The sequence below is a fragment of the Lactuca virosa genome, chromosome 4 (genome assembly GCF_052849685.1).
Source record: "Lactuca virosa cultivar CGN04683 chromosome 4, Lactuca_virosa_CGN04683_v6, whole genome shotgun sequence".
NCBI classification, from domain to species: Eukaryota; Viridiplantae; Streptophyta; class Magnoliopsida; order Asterales; family Asteraceae; genus Lactuca; species Lactuca virosa.
The window spans coordinates 197,290,438-197,296,195 of NC_136429.1; the positions used below are offsets into that span (position 1 = coordinate 197,290,438).

Below are 5,758 nucleotides of genomic sequence, written 5' to 3' on the forward strand. Positions count from 1 at the left end.
CACTCATACTCTTTTTCAATGTGAAGGTATATAGGGTTGAAGACTTGTATGTGCATGGCTTGACTATAAAACAAGATCCAGCCTTCTTTACAAGTCACAACATTCTCAGCCTCATTCCCTCTATATCTCTCCCTCTCTCACGGTTGTAGTATCACCACCAAGAAACCACCATAACCCACCACCCAAAACCACCCTTATACCTCCCTCTTTTGATCAAAAACATCACCCAAACACCACCTCACATCTCCCTTCTCTCCCTATCATCGGTTTCTGCCTAGAAAAGGGAAGGAAGAGGTGCAACCACCTTGCTGCCACCACACTGCACCACCCTTATTCCACCTTCAAAACTTCACCACCTGCTGAGGTAACTCGAAGAAGAACTCCTCCATAATCCCTCCACATCCCGCTGTCTTTTTCTTCGCCGGAAAACCACGAAAAACCAGCACCAGGAGGTTATTGGCCACTCTCCATCACCATAAAAAATCACTGCCACCATCCGCGTTCTCACTACTAGAAAAATTGAAATACAATACAGGGTAATAGAATACGGTCACTAAAACACAAGTACTAGATACGACACAAAATGAAAATAACACGTTTATTTTTCATATGTGTTTATTTATTTTTAAGGCTAACTTCTTATTACCCCCAATAGTAGCCCTAAATTAAAATTGTCCAATATGTACGCTCCCTGTCATCGCCATAGCCACCGACGCCGACACCACCACCATCACCACCACCACTACCACCGACTGTTGCCGCCATCAGTAAGTTTCACTTTTACGTTCAAGGTGTCTCAATGTTGCTTAATCCTTGACCGAGTTTAGGAATACACATATGTGTATGTATTTTTCGCATATGTGTATGTATTTCGCTTAATCCTTGATTGAATTAAGGAATACAAATTTGTGTACGGTCAAGGTGGTGAAATTTCTCTTGCCATTGGAGACTTAAGAAATACATATCTATGTATATATTACGCATCTGTAGATGAAGGTATTGAACGCAGGTTTCATATCAGAAACGTCAACAATAGATGAAGGCAATGAACGAAGCGAGGGTCTAGAAAAAGAGACTCAAGATTCTCTCTTAAACTTCTCCCTATGTTTTCCTCTGCTCTCCGTAGCAAATTCAGAATAGCCTACACATATCTCAAACACACTGTACCATCTCTCTTTCTCTCTCTCATGGTTATAGATATTGTGTCTTTTGGAGGAACTGCAGTTTATGGATATTACGAAAGTAAGTTTTTGGATCGTATATCAGCTATTTTTCCCAAGGTATTAACAAACAAATCTTTGTTTATACCTATAGTTGATCGAAAACACACCATTCGTTTATCTCAACAATGTTGTGGAAGGTTATGTTGGACGTATTGCAGCCAAATTGAAAATGATGGAACCCTACTCTAGTGTTAAAGACAGTTACTTATTTCATTAGAGTAGAAAACTTTCATTTTCAAATCTACATGTTTCTAGTAGTTGATTACTTTTTGAATTGGTTATACATACTATGTCTTACGAGGTTTAAATTAATCAACACTACAACAGTTATCAACTAAGCTATTGAATCTGACGGGTGATATGTTTTATGATTGTGTTATGATTATGATTATACGTGTATGGATCTGATTTTTTTCTGGTGTGTTTACTTGTGGAGCACAAGATTGGTTACAACATGATCTCAGATGTAGAGGTAAAGGGCTCATAACCCCTGGACGGGTTTGCTAACATAGTTGATATGTCCTTGAAGATCATTGTGTATTTTCAAAATTTTCCATATATCTGACACACAGTTTTTGTTTTCTTTCTAAAAAGTGTTCTTATTGAACCAACAAGTGGTAACACTGGCATTGGACTAGCTTTCATGGCTACAGCAAAAGGTTACAGGTTGATCATCACCATGTCTGCATCCATGAGCATGCAAAGACGAATTATTCTCTGTGTTGTTGGTGTTGAGTTGGTTCTTACAGGTCCTACTAAAGGAATCAAAGGTGTTATGCAGAAGGCTGAGGAGATATTGGCTAAAAAACCAAATGCATACATTCTTCAATAGTTTGAGAATCCTGCAAATCCAAAGGTAGCTTTCTTTAACTACTTTTGTGTTTCTATCTATTTTAAAAATCTAATTGCTTATTGTATGTTCTAGATCCATTATGAAACAACTTGACCCAAAATTTGGAAAGGTTCAGATGGTAAAAGTGATGCTTTTGTTTCTGAAATTGGCACTGGAGGTACCATAACAGGTGCAAGGAAACGTCTTAAACTCAAAACCCTAACATAAAGGTTTGTGTTTACTTCTTTAGAACTAATTTGATAAGTTCAACATTAGCACTGTTAATTGATTAATTTATTTTTGGCATCAACTTTATGGAGTTGAGCCTACTGAAAGTCCTATTTTGTCTGGAAGAAAGCCTGGTAAGCTACTTTGATGCTTTATTTCTTTTTTTCATAATTGTAACCTTTATATTCTATTTTCGTGTTCTCATGGTCAAATAAAAGTACCAAGAAAATATACAGATGATTGAATAATGTTTGACCCGATTCAAAGAGGTAATATAGTAATATATATTTATTTTCTTGCTTAATAAGCATAATGGCAATTTATATAACAATGATTTTACCTAATTTGGGAACAGATTGAAGTAAAGGAACTTCCCTTTCAATAAATGAGTAGTGTCTTAATCACTTTCTATGGTCAAGTTGATGTAGGGTGTACTTATGGCATCTGAGACCGCTGTTGTTGTCACTTGCCAACAAGGTCGAGCAAATCAACATGAAGATCTGAATGATGATGCATGTATCTTCTTATATACTTCCATTTTTAATCATCTTTCATATGTTCCCACTTTTAATCATTCATGTTTGAATTACCTAAGTGAATTGACAGTTATGGCCTAGGATTGACTTAATGGGACAAAAATTCAATTTTGTTTAGTTCCACCCAAAAAGGAGGGAGATAGACTCGCTCTTAATCTTTAAAATTCTAAATTTAAAGATATTAGATAACTGAGGATGGAAAAATGAACAAATATATGCATATTCATTAAAGGTGGAACAATTCATTTGTAACCTTTTTTTTCCAGGAGCAAGGGGAAAATATTTATCTGCAGATACATACGGTTGGAGTTGGGGCTGCTATTGGTTATGGATGCCTGTTGCTTGCTGTAGGGAGTAAGGGGAAAAGATTTAAGATGTCATATGCAAAAGGTATCCTCTGTATCATAATTCATATATTTTGTTATATCTTTATTTATTGTATTGTATTTCAACTAATGAGGAGTCGTTGCTATGTTGCTTTTAGCTGTATGATACAACAGCCTCGCGTTCCATCATCTGGATTGATGACAGACAATGATGTTCTAATATGTGCAAAGGAGGTTGGTTCGTTTGATTTGAATATAAATTTTCTACCAACTTCAGCTTTTTATTATTTATAATTACCCAATCATTTACTTACAGGTAACCATTAACAAGGATACACTTGTTTGTCTCTTGTCAAAGCACACAAAAATGTGAGTCATTGGTCTTTTTTTCTTCACTCTTTTAGGCCCTGTTTGTTTCTATGCTTTGCACATGACATGACATGACAGAACAAAACAAAAATACACAAGAAAAGAAACACTAATTAGATTGGATGAACATATGCAATATATCGATTGCTTTTGTTTGATTAGTTAGTCAGTGGAGACTGTAACACAAGTGATGAGAAGGCCTTTTTATATGCATTCCACCAAAGCTAAAGAGTTTGGTGTAATTGATAAGATAACCCAACCGAACCAATGTTCTAATAATTTTGATGTGATATTAATACTACTGTATTTGTATTGTAGCTTATTCATATTATAAGCATGTGATCTGATTTGATTTGTTTGATTTGGTTTGGTGTTTAGATACTTCTACATGGTTAAGGAAAAGATCATGGCAGATGCTGCCCCAACAGAGGCATGGGATAAGAACGTTGGTATTAAGGCATTTGATTTCTTTTTGGATGTAATATAGTACGGTTGTAAATAGTTGTATTAGATATGTGGTATAGCTGTATTATATGTGGTATGGAGTTATGAAATGTGAAGTGTGAGAGATAGAGTACGGTTCTTTAACTGTACTCTATTATGTGTTCAAATCTAATACACCCCCCTTAGAATACACCCATTATTCCGTATTCTATACCCCAAAACAGTCGTACTTTATTTCCTGTTTTCTAGTAGTGTCTGCCACTGCTATGCAGCTACTTAGCTTTATCAAACCTCCCCCACACTCCCTGCATCAAAATCCAAACGAAGTAAGCAACAATAGGCGGCAGAAGACCACCGAAGTGGCCTCCTGCCACCCTCTTCACCCCCACTGTCGCCGCTGTTAACCTCCATCGACCACCATCAAACACCATCTCCACCACTGTAAGTGACCTTCCAAACACCTTTAAAATTGTTGGGATCGTTTTCGTCGATCGATCATAACCTTAGGACCGATCTCTTTTTCTTTTTCTTTTTTTTTTCTCTCGCGTTTCTCGTTTCTTCGAATGGCCATCGGATACACAGGAGGTATATGTTGGATTAGGTGTCTAAGCCAATAACTATAATTGGTATGTACTTGACCCGAGAGTAGCATGGTCCATTTCGGGTTGCCTTCATCAAAGCAATTTGAGAGGATGGATATTTGAGAAAGAGGTTATTTGTGATTTATTAATATATTATAAGAATAATATATTAATTGATAAATCATATTATTTAATTAGTATTGGTCAAGAATTAATTTGGAATTAATTTAGTGATCAAAAGAGACTAATTAGATTTGTAGGGACTGATTAGGTAAATCAGTGATATTTATAGTTTGGGCTAATGATCCATGTTGATTAGGATTGGACTAAATCTTTGTGAGAGTCCATGAAGAGTTAGTCCAAAAGGCTAATGAGTTATTGGATTAAAAGACCAAGTGAATTAGGGTTTACAAGTTGAATCCCTAGGAATTCCAAACTATAAATTGAACCCCTAAGCTTGAAAAACTGGCCACTAGTACTCCAAGGGGTAAACCTAGCCGTTTTTGGTGCTCCTAGCCTCTCTCTCATTATCCTCCAATTGCTCTTGGTGTTTGTGACTTGTTTGAGGCATCACACTTGAGGTGCTAAGCTCTTGAAAGGCCAAGTTCCACAAGCTACACCAAGGAGGTAATCTTCTAACTAGTTTTTATGATTCATGTATCAAATTTTATATGCTAGTTAGGCTTCATGCTTTCGAAAATAATATTGCATGTATAACTAGAGAAAACTTAGATCCAAAGCATTAGGGTTGTATGTGCACCATAGGGATGTTAGAGTACATAAAACTCAACAGTGGTATCAGAGTCATGGGTGTTTTCTGTTATATAGATGCATTGGTTGATTGTTCAAAGCAAAAGAAAATCGTTTTTTCGAATCTGACAGATGACCACGACGTGGTGGACCATCTGTGTGCAGATTTTCAAGTTTTTTTTGCCATTTTTGGATTAGGATCATTACCACAAACTATTTTTGGACTGTTAAAATTCGTTTTTTCTTATAAGGTAATGATTATCCTCATCAAATTAAAAGATAAATTATAAAATTATAAAATAATTACTTGATAATATGATAAGCTAATTATTTGTATCATTTGATTTATCTACATGAATTGTAATTATGTCAATTTGGTAAAGATAATATGATTATTTTTATTGGTTAGAATTTGATCTAAATGGTTTTGAGAGGCTACAAAACTTGCCATCAAGTTTTGGAACTCAAA

General features: G+C 35.7%; 1 long non-coding RNA gene across 3 annotated transcripts; it reads left to right on the plus strand.

Annotated features, from left to right (window-relative positions):
* LOC145107874 (uncharacterized) lies at positions 1-4,148 on the plus strand. 3 transcript variants are annotated; one of them, XR_013708010.1, is made up of 7 exons: positions 1-767; positions 1,010-2,079; positions 2,149-2,795; positions 3,086-3,209; positions 3,304-3,379; positions 3,462-3,514; positions 3,893-4,148. It is a non-coding gene; the product is annotated as an uncharacterized LOC145107874 (long non-coding RNA). The 3 variants fall into 3 exon arrangements; XR_013708011.1 differs by having other exon boundaries at positions 1-2,079; positions 2,149-2,799; XR_013708009.1 differs by having other exon boundaries at positions 1-2,079.
* Positions 4,149-5,758: the final 1,610 nt, after the last annotated feature.